We start from the raw sequence: 16,542 nt of genomic DNA, 5'->3' as shown, positions 1-16,542 counted from the left end.
CACTTAAGAACAACCCAGACAAAAGTTATACTAGATAACCAGCATATGTGCCAAGAAGACACACTGGCAAGACACTGTAAACCAAGCCTATAATATATTGTGGTTCCACTGAGTTAGCCTCCTGCTACACACACATCTGCCTAGCAGCCAACCTCATCAGAGCTGGAGATGCCACTGATCAGTCATACGATGCCAATGTAACCAGTGCCCTGCACTTGCATGTCCTAATAACATTTCAGTAGCTACCACACATGGCTGCTGCTGACTTGGGTCTGACATGCCTTGCCAGCCTCACAACAGAGGCCAGAACAGCCAGATGTACAAGGTCACAAACTCTTAGCTATAGATAACGTAAACAGGAATGGACTTTATTTGGGTAATCCATTTGCCCAAGACTATGTGCCTTGCCACTGCCCTTCTCTCCCTTGCTCTTCATCTCTGGTTTTCACAGCCTAAATACTATAGAGAGGCCAGGTGAACTACAACCCCACAAAACCCCACAGCTTTCTTTCTGTCTCAGGAAAGAGAAACGGGCTGTAAGAGGGTCTGGGCTTCCTCCTGAGCACAGCACTATCCTGTAGGATCTTTTTTCAGCTCTGCGACCAAAGTTCTGAAGAGGAAATATTCAAAGTCAGTCATTTCATTTTTTAAGGCCATTTAACAGTAGCAAAGAGTTCAAAAAACCCAAGTGCTGAAGGCAGTGATCTCACAGATCCCATGTGCAGTACCTCTTTGACCAGGGATGCCAAAGTGGCCAGATAGAAAAGTTCAGTCCAAATCTCTTTCATCTTCTTGTACCCCTTTCCCCATGAACCCAGACCTCTCTGCATGCATGCTGAGAGTTTAACGTACATTTTGAGTTGACAGGGATGAGAACTGAGCAGAGATAAAGACTGCAGCTTTGGCTGGGACATGTTTTTTGTTGGAGATGCCAGAAATAGTGACCTGTAGTTCTTCTTTCTGTCTCCCATGCAAGAGCAAATCCAAGGAAGACAGGGGAGACACAGCAGCACATGTGCTGGCACTCATTGAGGCTTTGTGACTTTTCCTGCCAAGTCCATGGCAAGTACTGGTGAGGTGACAGAAGCGGAGCTGAGCGGTGAGATCTCAGTGTAGCTGGGGAACACAGGGACTGTTCTGAAATAAATGACTACAGTAAGTAGGTAACCAGTTTTCAATTTTTGTTATTAAGTACAGGTGTATGGCAATATATAGTCAAACACATACAAAAACATATAGAGAAATAACAATAAAAAGATTGCTAGGTCCTTTCAATGCCAAGGAGGTATTTACAAAACTATTTACTTAAAAAATACAACACTCCTATCACTGTTGTGTGCTCAAGATTCCCATCTCCTCCGGTACTAAGTAATATACATATGTCTGAAGATTAAATCAAATATATATTAAAAGTCCTGCTTCTGACTTGCATTATTTCAAATTAAATACTGAAATTCCAAAGAGAGGGTTTTTTTCCTCCTAGGAACATGCAGTATAAATTACAAGAGCAATTATTTCAAAATGTATGCAAGAAATGCATATCAATAAGGTGCTGTACATAATGAAGAATATGATTTGTTCAGCCTGGCTGTTTGATCATTCTTGTTTTCTGCCAAGTGGAAAGATATGACAGTAAGCCAAACAAGAACAGTGTGCAAAGAAAGGAAATTACAACACATATAGAAGCAGATAGCTGGTGTGTTAAGAGAGACCGGAGAGGCTTATACAATTACAATGAGAAAAATAAATAGCAGGAAGGAAGTAAACTCATGAATAAAGATAGAAAATAATGAGTTTAAAATGACTAAACTAGCTGCTGTTTAAATCTGTCTCAAGAGAAATGAAGATGAGGCACACAGGCATCTAAAAAGTATTGAAGGACATTGCAAATACAGCTGCTGATATAAGAGAAAGAAATCAAATGTAGAAATGAACAAACAGACAAACAATGTCAAAGATGAAAACAATTAGGTGGCAAAAAAAAAGATTCTAATTTAAATTTTGCATGTAAATAATTTATAATATAAAAATACACTGAGGGAGGTCATTAAGGGGAGTATAAAATTCTGACAAGTCCATGTTAATGGGGGATGAGAAAAAATCTGGATGTATTTCTATGTAAATGTGGGGTTCATAATTAACAACAATTTTTCAGCATAAGCTTTCAATAACGCAACACTGAGTGAGTCTCAGTGTTTGGAAGAATAAAAACAATCACTAACAAGATTTTCCTCTCCTTTTATTTTCCTCTATAATTTTCAGATGTCAGATCTCAGATGCAGAATTCTTGGTTCCAGAATTTTTCGAATGAAGAATTTTTTTTTTTTATTTCAACTTGAGAAAATAAGGTTACTCTTTATCCCAGACATTCTTGGGATACTGAAAGCTGTTGTCTTTCTATAATGCCAGGATACCAGTGGCTATTTCAGATGCATACCCCAAAGTAGCTTCCATAAAAAAGTTGAATAATTAGGGCTTTAGTAACACGTTAAGGAGAAACTGGTGTCCTCTCTTTCTGGTCTGCAAAAATATGATGAGTCTGTAAGACCAATCTAAGAACTTAAGCACTTTGTACTATGAAGATGCAAAGCTAAAATGCATTTCAAATGACTTTATATTGTCAGTGCAGTACAGAGCAGTGAGTCTATCTTGCATGAATATTTCTGCTATATGTGAATAGATTTTCTGGGAAATTAACTTAAGAAAACTGTGGAATGAAATACTACACTTTCTCCTAGCCCTTGTGTTGTGTCTGCACTTAGTTTATTAAGTATGCTTCTCTGTCCTTGGTGGGAGAAGCAGAGTGGTCTTTTTTGGTGATTTATGGATTATTTTGTATTTATATTCAATTCTTATTCCTGAAGGCATGCAACTGTATAAGAATATTTATTTCCATTTAATATAAACCAGTTTAGCTCTTGTGATTTCAAAGAAAGCTTCAAAGAATGAAATATGTGAATCATGAAGGCTCTCAAAAGTCTGTGAATATATTGCATATTGTAAGATCTCTTAAACATGTCTTGCAATTTTATAGTTTGTGCTCATCAAATATTTGGGTTATTATATGTGAAAATCACAGGGACAATCTACTTGAAAAACATGTGAAGAGCCAACAAAAACCACTTTGGCTCCTAAGGATGAAGCATCACATCTTTTGGTACTGTGCATTAGCATAGACACAGAATAAGTTAGTGTTGTGTGATACATAGCTTTCCTCACCTCAGTGAGGGAAGGACTAATTTTTCCTGATTTTGTTTTTAATAGATGTTAAGATAGCAAGGTACTTGCAAAGCAGCTAATGACCAATATGGACTAATATTGGTTGGTTTGGATTGATGAGATGGAAGGTGGTGTTGGAGAGGAGGAAAGAGTAGCAGTATCTCTTCCCATTATTGTTGAATGGGCTCACTGGCTTGAAATGAGCTTATATTTCAAAACAACAAAAAAACCCCAGGCTTGGTTAATTAGACCCTGAGATTTCATATATATATTAAAAAAAAAAAAAAAAAAGAAAGAAAACACATAAACTAACCTGTCCCTATTGAGCTTCATTACTTTTATTTTTATTGGCTTTGAAGAAAAAAAGATTTCTTCAGAGAAGGCTGTGAAATTAACACTGGTGTGTGCTTCTCTAAGGATTTTCTGAATATACCATTTTAAAAGGTTATCTTATTAAACCAATTCCCGTTAGGCACTTCCCTGTCAAACTATCCCTGCAAAATAATCCTTGTTATTTCTGGTCATTGATTAGACAGGCACATAACAAAGGCATGCCTCCCCTCTCCTTGGATATTAGAAAATATAGTCCTAAGCTGGAATTCATTGATACTTGTGGATTTTGAGTCCTGAGGTAGAGACTTCCTCTCCAAGGTAACAAGGTAATAAAAACTGAGCTAGCAGATATTACTTTCATTGTCTGCTAACTGCGTGGTTGTTGTTGTTTTTTTATGTTCTGTTTTTTGTAATGTTTTGTTGTTCACGGGGTTTTTTTGTTTGATTTTTTTTGTTTTTTTCCCAAAACGCTTTCTTGCTTTTCCGTTTTCTTGGCTGACAGAATTACATGATGTATATATACAAGATCCATACATGACTATAATATGACAGAAGGCTGTCTTTTTTGGGAGTGATATTTTAGTTCCATCATGGTGACATACTTCCAGTTTCCCTTCTATCCTCTGTGGAAAAATATAGTTTCAAAGCCAACTGAGTTCCTAGAAAAAGTGTTTTGATATTCTATCAGTTACATTTTAGACAGTCCAAGCATCTCCTTGACCAGTACTAGATCAAGTTCTAATTTTGTTAAACAGACTTGTTTATTTCCTAAAAACTATTCAGAATGCAAACATGCATTTATTATAAGACCAATAGTAGCAATAGAGAAAGGTGAAATTAATACATTTGATGGAGTTCATGTTTCTTGTAGCACAGTTAAACTTGACGTTAATGCAGTAAAGTAAACAAATAATGTAGTGATCTCGTTATTTTAGTGGGTCAGTCTTCCAGGGACAGTTCTGTACTTCCTCTGCCAAAACTGCATAGTTCCCGTTAATACAATGCCAGTCTTTCACAGCTAATTCTTTTTAACTGATGTGTGAACCTTCTACTTTATTGTATTTCGCTAGGGATCAAAATGTAGTTTCCAGTGTGCAATTGCTGGCTGTGCATATGGAGATACTGTCTGTCACATTCTTTCCAACAGTTGTGTGCTCTGCCTGCCATGGACCTTCCAAAAACATGATCACCCATGACGAAAGCGACATTGATATTGTCCTTGTATTCCTTCCTTGCTCTAACTGACCAATATTTACTAATGCTGAACAATCTCATTTATTTTCTGTTGTATTCCTCAGATCAGTAGGTGTTACCAGACCACAGGTAGAGGATTCAAACTCAATCCTGTGGTATTCACTAAGGATAGGTCATTTGCTCCATGTGAATAGCTGATCCCTCAAGGCTCAGGCTGCTGCAACTCTGCCTTCTGTGTCCACTCATTTTACTTGGGTACATTAAGCCTACCCATACTTTAGTTCTCAGTGGGGTAGGAAATTAGGAGTTTTAATGCACCAAGAATCAAGTAGAGAGGAAGGTAGAGGACTAAGCACAGATGGCCATCAGTAGAAGGTAAAAGGCACCCTGGAAAACTCAAACAATTTTCCTTCCTAAGACAGCAGGAAGCAACTGAAAGTGCTGTGCCCGTTTGGCTTTTAATCACATCCCAGGTTTCTCCCGAGGCAGTACCAACTGTGCAATCTTCCTTTACTTACAGCTCACAGGTCATAATACACAAAATCTGTAAAGCTCTTTCTCTGGCTCTGTCCACTCCATCAATTTTTCTTCCTTCATCTCTTCTATCTTTTTGTGAGCAACAGTCTGTGTATCCAAACTATTTGAAGATTCAGACTGCTGTTCTTATGTTTGCCCCACAATAATATTTATTGAAAAAGCTATTTTCCTTTATTTTTTCCACTGTTCTCTTTGTTTTCTTAAACGTGCATGTGACTTAATTTGGGATCTGCAGGTTTTGTTGGGTTTTCACTTGTTGAATACATTAAAGTATTTTTTATTTTCATTGCTTCTCCAGAAATAACTGTTTTTTTCTGGGTCTCATGTATAAATATGGACTTAAAAATTTGTTTTCAGATTTTGTTGATAGAGGTAGACCATCTTTAGTTTCACTGAGATGTATTCTTTACCTTTCACATACCATTTAGCTGTAATGTAAAATAAAGTGAAATAACAACACTGGGGACTTGCTGTCTTCTCCATGGCTTTGAATTTTGTTTTCTATCTGATCATCAGGAAATGGCAGTTGGTCCAGTTTGTTGTCATGAGAGTCATTTTCTCTTCTGTCTGCACATGTGTTGCATGTCTGTGGTGACTACAGCAATTTGTGGAACAGAAACATTAAGAAAGCAGTGTTTCCTGTTTCAATTTAAGAGGTTATAAAAATCTGAAATTATAAAAAGCTGAAAATAGAAGGGTTGCTTCTGTAGTGGCATCAGTTAGCTTTTCAATTAACGCCATCTGATGCTCGCCCTCAGACACATGGTGTGAATTTTGGGGTTGTGATATGCAGGGACAGGAGCTGGAAGCAATGATCCTTGGGGGTCCCTTCCAACACAGGACATTGTGTGATTATATGAATCAAAGTGATGATTATCCATTTTACGTGAGTTCATAACCATTCCTCTTCTCTGGCTGGATTAATGAATAGAAAAGTTAAAATATTTCTCTCTCACTGTGTCATGTGAGAGGAAAGGCTGCTTACGCATTCTTTCCCAACTGTGGCCATGTGCAAAAGATGGTCAAAATCAGGTTCTATTTTTAAAAAGCTTACTTCTGTTTTCCATTAATAAGTTGTGACATCATCACTAATTAATAAAATTTGATCCTAGAAACACATCGATTTTTCTGGGGTCAATAGATTAATAAATATAAAAGAAGTTTTGGCTTCTTAAATAAAAGCATAAGGCTTAAGTTATGGCACCAGATTTGTCTCCCTAGTTACATGACTCATACCTTTTCTAATGACCTGAAGGCAATGACAGGAATGAGCCAAATTACTTGAATGGTGGTTGCGTGGACCATGTATCTTGCTGAGCTATAAGATCTTCAGGGGTCCCTTCCAACCTAAATTATTCCACGACTGCATAAATAAAGGAAAAAACATAGCCCCTATGTCAGAAGAAAAGCCCATGTCCTTTCTTGGGAAAGATGTGAATTAAGAGAATTTTCCATCATGAAAAAATCTGATGTCAGAAAAGATATCCACACTTATTGCTTGGAAGAAGTCTTCCAGTTCAAGCACAACTTGGGATCTAGAAGGAAAACAGCTGTCTCTTCAATCTCCAGTACAGAATTAACCAAGAATAATTATTTGTTTTATTCATTTTGAAATTAATCTTATTGTATTGTGCATTGGTATGGTGATTTGGTAATTCAGAGACTTTGAAGAATGGTGGCCTTCTCAGTCACAATTTTTCTGGATTTTTGTATTCTTATTTATTCTAATGAAATGTCAGTAGTTCATTCAGTGGTCCGTATACTTAATTATAGGTTGGCTTGGCCATTTAAAAGTATGTGGAACTATTTTACTCCTGAAATTTTAAGCAGGTTTCAGATATCTGTATATAAAATTAAGTTTGGTTTAGCCAGGCAGATGACTGTACTTAAATTTATTATTTCATATGAATAAACACTTAAACATTGATGACTTTAAGACAGCAACAAGTGCAGAAGAGTAAGTGAATAATACTTTTATATATTTTTAAAGTTTTCTAAATAGTTGCTTTGGGTCAAGTATAATAGCATTGCCTGAAAAAAGTGGATTACTAAAAAATACTTGAAGCATTACACCTACTTTAATGTTCAGTAACTGTTTGTGAAAAGATTGCTTAATTTTCAGGTGAATTCATCATTCAAATTATTCATTGGTTTCTTGGTTTCCAAGTGGTTCATGACCTGTTCATTGCAGATACAAGGCAATGCTGTGTTAGTTGGTTACTGAAGTCTAATGATTTTACTTGATATATTCTATGAAAACTTTATAACCTGATTCTCTCACTGGGAAGGTTTATGTGCCTAAGTGACTCCCTAGCACAGTATGAATTGGATACTTTCCATATCAATATGTAATTTAAAACAACAATTTATTAATATTTGAGTAGAAAATATCTCCTATATAAACATTTATAGTAATCTGAATGCTCAAATATCCACAGAAAGTGAAAAAGAACGGCAGATATGGCAAAATTTAAAATAGCTTTGGTAGAAACAGAAACAGCTGTTTAAGGAAATATTCTCATACATGTTAACTTTGATTAATAGCTTCAGATTTTTTCGTTTTTATCACAGTATTCATAATATTTCATCTTTTGTTTTCCATTTATTCGATCTAGTGTTTTGAGGCCCATGTTAATATGCTTTGATTTGGAATGGATAGCATGCTCTTATCTACAGCTACCAGTTCCTCTGCAGACATGGTTTCATTGAAGGGCTATCAAAGCGATGAGCAGTTCCTGCATAAATATGTGTGTAAAGGTTCAGTTTTCAAGCATGAGTGTGGAAATAGCATTCCAGAAATCTCGTACAGGTATGGAAATAGTATATATGCAAATCAGTAATAGCAACCTGATGCGAGATGTAGGATGTTCTCCTTAGCTGTGCGCATTTGAAATTTTATTTCCTTTGAAAAATGGCCTGTGAACTCTGTGTGTATTTCTCTTTCGCATTATCGTATGAGATAGTTACAGTAAAGGATGACTTGAGGGAATCACATAAAATAAACCACTGAAAGAAAGTTCTGGACTATCCTATGAAATTCAGTATCTTGGAGAAATCTGAATGTTAGAATTCAAGGTACTTCTGAGGTCAGCACAGTTTGTGCGAAAACAGAGGAGAATGTGATTCTAAGATATTTCTTTATTTCCCTGTTCCTCAGCACCTCAACAAACAAAGCAAGGAGACAAGAAAGGAAATGTGCTGCTTCTTTTTCTGCTGTGTTTAAGGAAGATATCTATGAATTAATCTTTTAGGAAGCACAAAAAAGTTCACATCCAAGCATCCAGCAAGCTCTGCTGGAGTGGCAAAGAGCAGAGAGGGCCATGTCTTTGCCTGTTCTCGTTTCTGTATGTATACCTGTACATTTCTGTGTATTTCTAGCCTGTTTCCCCTCCATATGATATCTCTCCATCCCTGTGGCCCTGAGACTTGAGTAGTTTGTAGTTGGCTGGAGCAGAGCTAGGAAGCACTCTGTTCTCCTTTATGCCTTTACGTGGCCACACAGAAAAGATGTCAGTCTCTAAGACTTTCAGACAGAATGGAAGTCTTAACAAGAATATTTCTTTCTAACTATCCTCCCTGAAAAGAGACTACAGTTGAGCTCTCCATGGGAGGAACTATCTCTTACTTCCATTGAGTCTTCTTGAACATAATTTGCAACATGGCATCAACAAGGGGATAAATAAAAATCCTCAGGAACTGGTACAGAGAAGCAAAGATAAAACTCTCTATTTCCAGATTTATGTGTATTAATAAGATGTCAAAAATCTTTGATTTGGCTGCACACATGGGAAGCCAAGAAGCACCTTATATGAGGCACAATGCTAAGATTAAGGCTTCCTATTTCACGGAATCATAGAATACTTTGAGTTGGAAGGGATCTTTAAAGGTCATCTAGCCCAACTCCCTTACAATGAGCAGGGACATCTTCAACTAGATCAGGTTGCTCAGAGCCCTGTCCAAGTGTGTTTGTTTAAAAATTGGATACTCTCCTCCTCCCTACACATGTGCTTTCCTTTGGAAAAGATATTGCATTTTCATGATGCCTCATGTTGTGAATTTCAAATACGCAGAGCAAGGATTCAATCCTCATGACAGTCTGGGGTGAAAGCATGTGTGCATCTTTTGAAAAAATCCACTATTGCCTTAGAGAATACATGTGTGGTTGCTGATTTTCCAAGATATGCACCATTGTGCACCCTTAGAGAATGGTAAAACCTTTCCTGCATGAAAGCAGCAACTACATTTACAAAAAGCTGCACATGCCAACTGTGTCAAGAACCTTCACAGCAAAGACTTCTCAAGATAACGCCTGCATGATAGGCAGTTAAATTACATTATGTAAATTGCATGCAAATATATGCACCACAGACGATAATTAAAACCTTCCAAAATACATATTTGCAAAATACAATCCATCATGGTCCATGAGGTTATAATCTACATTTTTTAGATGAACAGTGCAAAAAGTCTGAAAATTCACACAAAAGTGAATGATTATTTGAAACATTATGACCTATCATTTATCAACTTAGGTTCTGAACAGAGTGTCACTCATTCAAAAGAAACCCACTGATTCACTAAATAAAAATTGGAAGCCCTTACCGACAATTTGTGCTTGTATAAAATATGAGAATTAATGTGCTACAGCAACTGTATGCTTTCAGTAATCATGAACAGCAAGTGAGAAGTTGTATATGCGATGGTATGAAAGCGAACCTGGCACGAACAGAAAATTTACTAAGAAATATGGCAAAGCACTTGCAAGAAGTGGCCTTGGGAGTTAGTTTTAGCCTTCATGTTTCAATTTCTTTCAAAAAATAGCACCTCCTGTAGGACATTGGAGTTCAAACCATGATGGGTATATGTAAGTTTCTCAAGGGGAGTGGTGTTAATTCATAAATCATACCGGTTTCTTTCTGCGTCATGCTGATAGTCTCTAGAGATGTCCAGCCCAAGTTCTGACCAGATTTGATCTACTCTTCATTCTGTAGTCTGTGGCAGGATTACAAGCCACAGTGGCATAGTAGCGCTGTGTGAGTTGTGAGTCTAAAATCAGTAACTGCACAGTCTGGCACCAAATGCTTCTCTTGCACTTTCTTTTGTGTGTGTGGGAGATTGTCAAGGCAGCAGTCTTCTCTCTCCCTCTTATATTCCATTGCTTTCCCAGGAGGAGTTTCAGTGGTTTTCTCCTCCTGCTTCCAGTTCGTGGAGCTGATATTCCCATGATGCTTTCAGCTGATTTGAGTCAGGAACAACCTATGAAGGTCATCAGCTCAGGAAATCTAAAGGCTGGAATTCAAGGTATTATATAATACATTTGAGCACAGGTTAGTTTGTAGGGAAAGGGAATAGGTACAAATCTTACAGCACTTTCTGATGCCTGCTGCAAAAGACAGCTTAGGAAGGTGATGAGTCCTGCCTACCTCCATCTGTGCCTGCAGGAGCAAAACTACTGGCCTAGAAACCCTGGTTTGGTTTTGTTTGTTTGTTTGCTTGTGGGTTTTTTGGTGGGTCTTTTTTGTGTTGTGGGGTTTTTTTGTGTGGTTGTTTTTGTTTTGTTTTGTTTTCTTTCAGCTGACAAGATTTAGTGACTTTGATTCTTCTGGTTTTAAGGAAGTCAGTCAGCGTTTAGCAAGCCTCTGGTTATAGCATGAGAGTATACAGCCTTTCAGACTGGGCTTGCCAGCAGTGAGATAGATACAGGCTTATCTGTAGACATGGGACTAATCTCCTAAGATTTCCAGGACATGTCACAAATGTAAAAGTAAAACTGTGCTTTTTAACAATTCATAGTTTGGCCACTGAGGAAAGCTCTCCCACCCTTCAGTGCAAGTATATAGTACTGATGAATTAGCAGAATTAAAGAGTGCAAAAATGGCCTTTTTTTCTCATGTTTGAAGTAATGCTCATTAACAGTCACAATCAGAACCTTTCAGCTGACATTGGTGACCACTGGGATTGACTGATAATGCATGAGCCTAAGGAGGAAAGTCACTTTGCCAGTTGCTGACTTGTGAATATTGAACAGTTTCAATTTTCTTTACATGGCAGCTTCTGTTTGAGGCATGTGTTACACAGACACTGAATATATTGGGCAGAGTTCCTTGTTGCCAGACAATAGTTCACCGTCCTTCACAATAGCTAATTGTGTTTTTTTCTTGCCAGTACATCAGGTTGGTGAAATAAATATTTTTTTTAAGTCTACCCCCAGAAGAGTGTAGCTAAGTAGCCAGCTACAGTACTGTTTGCAAATTACTCCAGGCTTGATCCTGCCACCTGTGCTCCTAATCAAGTAGCAACACCGTTTTTTTTGGTGGAGCTGCCAATGAAATTATTCCACCAGCCACAGAGGTACTTTCTGGGCTGGCCTTATGCTGATCTCCAAGTACCCGTCCATTGTGCCAGAAGAGCAGGAAGGAGGCTGTCACAGTCGTACAACTCCTGCACACAGGCTGGAGAATCCATGCTGGATTTTCCAGTGGAGAACTGTCAGAAAAGACTTTTATAAAAGGAGAAGATTGAATTTGCAGGCTTCCAGGTCTGACCAGCTTTGGAAATCCAGAACACTGGCATTTATCAGAACCAAATAACAAATTATTTAAACTCCCCTTAACGCTATTTAGGGGTTTGTAGCGTTCTGAAATGCTTCTAAATAAGCAGGGTCTATGCCTCTAAATAAGTGGTGTCTGACCACCACACAGATAAATGGTTTTGCAAAAGGCACTTTGCACATTAAATGTCCAGCCTTTTATTGATACAATCCAGCATATAATAATTATCCTTAAAAATAAAGATATTGAGATATATAACAAAATGGAATGGCACTTTATTGAATGTTGAATTCTTTGAGTGGTACTGTCCTCATATTTAAATCTATTAGAACTTTAACGTAACAGCAGGCAAGCTGGCAGCCTTGAGAGCAGTGGTAAGAAGGCATTCAGAAATGTGCTCTGTGGGGATATATATTGACATGAGAAAGAAAGTATATTGATATGGGCTTTAGTTCTGTGGAAAGGAGAGAAAAGCAAGAATATAGGCTTTGATCTTTTTGTGTGTCATTTATGGTCACCTGGGGCCCAGCTACCCTACCCAAATAGGATATCTGCAGGGAACCTCTGTGAAGGTTGGAAGTTTGAAACTAATGTTTCCAATTTACATATGTATAGCTATGTGTAACATTGTTTTCAAAGTGGATAAAAATATCCACTAGCACAGGAGCAGAACCTGTCCAAAAGAAAAAAAAAAAAAAAAAGATGATGAAAAATATTTTAATATGATTGATTTATTTGGTTTTATAACAAGAATATCTGCTTTAGGCAGAAAGAATATTGCAAAAAATAATTCATTACACCTTTATAAAAGGCGTTTTGCTCTTAGTTTCTCTCATATATTTTATGACTTTGACAATACAGCATTAAAAAAACCTTATCATGAATGCAAACTTCTGAAGAAAACTTTATCTTAGCTCATGGAAAGCAAGTGACGAATCTGCCAATGATGCAGCCCTCCAGACAGAGAAGTCTAAATCGGTTGCCCTCTACAGATTTGGTCCATCAGATCAAGCCTTATGAGGGTGCAAGGATCAAATTGCCAGTCAGTGTGCACGACTGACAAATGTGTTTCATTTTGTTTATCCATGAAAGCTCGTTACTTCCTACAATAATCACAGGGCAAGTAGTCTTCATAAACAACAGCATGTTTTCTTTTTGTGTGTTTGCTTATTTGAAAAAAACATCTGCAATAGGAATGCTCTGAGTGCTGTGCAGGGAAGCAGAGGTGCTGCTGCATAGATTAAGAGTTAAGTCCCGAGGAGATGAAAATAGAAAGCCTAATTGCCGGTTGTCTCATCAGCCCTTGTGAAAAGCAGCTGACAGTGTTCATGTTTGGAAGAGGAGAGGAAATTGGAAATCCATTACATTTCTTCTGGTATTTCAGTCACAGAAATTTATGTGTCTGCAGTTCAGAAAATACAGAGAAGCTAAGATGCTGAAGCTATAATTCAGAAATGTCCATTGTCACAGATTATCAGAATAGTAAACTGGTTAAGAAAAAAAATGCTTTGTTTCTTCAAACTCAGCCTGTGATAATAGGAAATAGAACTTCTGAAGCTAGATGAAGGTAGCTCTGGACTTTTCCCCTTTCTGCTTGGTATTTGTTTGTGACTGAATGCTGAAATTGGGATTTGGCATCATGAATGTTAACCACCAGACTGGGACTTGCACTGAGAGTAGTTTGCAGAATATTGGTGACCATTTTGATTGTGATAAAGGCCACAAAACTGTAACAAAAACAGTTGGTTCTTTGTCTCCGAAGAGCAGACAGAGTGGTTGCTGGTTTGACCCCCACACGGTTGTCTCTCCCTCAGTGTTTCTGTCTTTACACTACAACCCCCCTTACAGAGCTTCAGATCAACTGTTGCACAAGATATTCAACACATTTCAAGGCCAGAAAGTCACACAAAACCTACAATGGACACTCATTAGGGAAGGCAGTTTGGGTGATGGATATTGGGCCACCTCCCGAAAACTGCAGTAAAAACACACAGAAAGATGTTTTTGCAAAGAGTGCTAAGTGTTGTGCTACTTGCTACTCAGCAGGATAAAAGATGGAAAGTACTCAATTCTGACAACAAAATAATAGCATGGGCTGCCATTTTTAATGAGATGTCATTTTTCTGTTGAATCAGCTATTGATCTTGTGCTTCTGTCACTGACACGCACACTGTCATCTGGACTTCAGTATTGTGCTGTTGCCCAGTGTTAGAAATGTCTTTTTAACATAGTATTCTGGAACACTATCCATTTATTCATAGGGCACTAAAGATGCACAGTTAGTTCCCAGACAATCCTTTTTTACTTTTTTACTTTTCTATATTTTTACTTTTTTACTTATATATATATATATATACATACACATAGAGTAAAAGGGAATATAGGCAGAGATTATAACAAGATTTTAGGTCTCTGATAATCCTCCCACAGCTGCTGGTAGGGCTGTATGGTCCCCTTAGGGCACCTTTCAGCACAGTCAGCCTGCAGCCACCAGGATGGCAAGGGTCCCCAGAAGACTCCTTTTTGTTTCCTTGATTTTAGTGAAAGTAGAGCAAAGCTCCCATATGAACTTCAGCACAAATGATCTTCTTTCTCTGATTCCAGTGGCTTTTCTTCATGTTTTGCTGCATAAAAAACTTATCAGACATTTAACAATTTGAGGAGTTTGAAGAGAGAACAAAAAACATTTGGGGCCCGAAGGAGACAAAGAAACATTAGGTGACAATCTGTGTTCCAATTTAGGGGAACTTTTCCATCAGCTACCCTCAGACAACTTGAAATACACTTTCTCTGGCCTTTGCAGGATTGCTTTGCTTCGTCTTCAGACTGAATGTGGTGATTTTCCAAGCCAAACTTATGGGGGAGAGGAAATAAATCACTCTAATGTTTGTCTGGTAGGAATCCAAGCAGTAGAGAAACTTCCTCCTTTCTAGAAACTTTGTAAAAAATGGCCCAATTTACTTAATCTTTTGGACTCACTAATGTTTCTGCTTGAGTCTACATTTTGCAAGCCATAAACATTCTGACAAATAATGAAGTAATCATGCAATTAGGACTCAATTAATTATGCTGTAAGAGTGACCTCTTGCTTGTTTTCCCCCCACATAAGAAGAAACAAAGATTGTGCCTTTTTCTCCCCTCTGGTGCTAGTTTATGTGAATTATGTGAAATCCAGACAGTTCGTTCAGCTGGTTTTACCTTTGTAGGGTTATCTAGACTGTGATCTCTCATGAGGCAGCCAGGGTGCGTGATACATTTTAGTAGATGCCCTCAGTACATGGGCAAGTGAGGAGTGTGGGGATGCAGAGAGGAGGAGCTGTGGCTTCTTTCCCTCTCCAAAACTCAAGATGTTCTAGAGAGGCAGGGAGAAGAGAGGGACAAATCATGGCTTTTGAACTCTGTGCACTCCTGTGGCAATTCAAGAGCAGCTGTCAGGCCAAGGCTGTGCCATGTGGTTACCTTTTGGGCTGTACTGGTAGAAGGATAGGACCTGAGTAACTTGCGTTGCTGGCTGTGGGAAGAAGTGACCCAGCAGGTACTGCCGCCATCAGTCTGGCAGAGAGAGTCACTTTAGGATACTGCATCATGCCCACTCCTGTTCCACAGTGGGATTCTTCAGCCATTGCTGACTCCCTCTTGTAATCTTCTCCCTGCATCTCCCCCTGCCCTCCACTCTCTACCATGTGTGTGGTGCAACATGCATACACATTTATATCATACTGCTTGGCTACATGAAGATATTTGCAAGTGGCTTGTAAGCTCAGAATTTTTTTGGGCCATTCTACTGCAAGGCTCTGGCAAAGGGTGAAAAAAAGAAGAAATCCTGGCTCAAAGGTGCCATGTAGTGCTCTCTTAAAGTATAGCTTTGTGGGTCCCCAGGCCCAGGTGAAAGGGATCACACAGTCACTGTGCTACCAGATGTCCTGTGTCTTAAATAACTTCCCGTAATAGAGGCCTGGGTTGTGTGTCCCATATGGAAAGCATTCAGTACATGGGCATTTCTGTACTTCCATGGAGGCCTGCCACTTTTTTCTAGGTACCTACAACACATGCAGCAGTTAATGTGAATGGCAGCTAAACCACGCATCTGCTCAGTCTGGTGGTTGGGGACCAAAGACTCACATGTGCCCAATGCATAGTCACTCTGCACCTACTTGGCTAGGACTGCAACAGAGCTTACTACTTCAAATCTTGTCTGTTTTCCATTGTGGAGTCCCAGGCACATCTGTGCGAGTGTCTCATAGATACTCTTGGCTGGTATGATCTGCACCCCAACACTCTTCTCCAGGCTGTGTGTAAATGAGTCCTAATGAGGACCTTCTTTCAGTCTGCCTGGAGTTCAGGTTGCAAGACTCTTTGGGATGAAACAGAGCCTTCTCTCTTAGTCATCAATCGTATATTTCCTCTTCAGCTCTTTTCTGCTGCAAGTGCTTTGTCTGTCTGCTTTTCAAAGTAGCAGTGCGGCTGATTTGATTCTGAGGGGATAGAGCTAGGTCTGAGGTGCCAGAATAATCTATTTCTCTCATGACATGCCCAGCATATTAAAATGAAGCAACGGCCAACTTATATTTGCACTTAAATTACACCATAATAGCACTGTTCTTAGGGGACCCTAATAAGAACTGGAGAATGACACTAAATCAATGGACTTGTTAAAAGAACTAAACTAAAACTTAGAGGCTAAACCCAGTGAACATTGTTCAAACAT

The 16,542-nt window shown here is 38.5% G+C and overlaps 1 protein-coding gene across 3 annotated transcripts in view; it reads left to right on the top strand.

The window, feature by feature from the left end:
* Nucleotides 1-16,542, top strand: part of GRM1 (glutamate metabotropic receptor 1) — a 181,371-nt gene that overhangs the window by 96,334 nt on the left and 68,495 nt on the right. The gene's annotated exons all lie outside the window — the stretch shown is intronic.

This window comes from Caloenas nicobarica, chromosome 3 (assembly GCF_036013445.1).
Source record: "Caloenas nicobarica isolate bCalNic1 chromosome 3, bCalNic1.hap1, whole genome shotgun sequence".
Lineage (NCBI taxonomy): Eukaryota > Metazoa > Chordata > Aves > Columbiformes > Columbidae > Caloenas > Caloenas nicobarica.
Note: the sequence above shows the minus strand (reverse complement) of the source record. Positions and strands in the feature narration are given on the sequence as shown.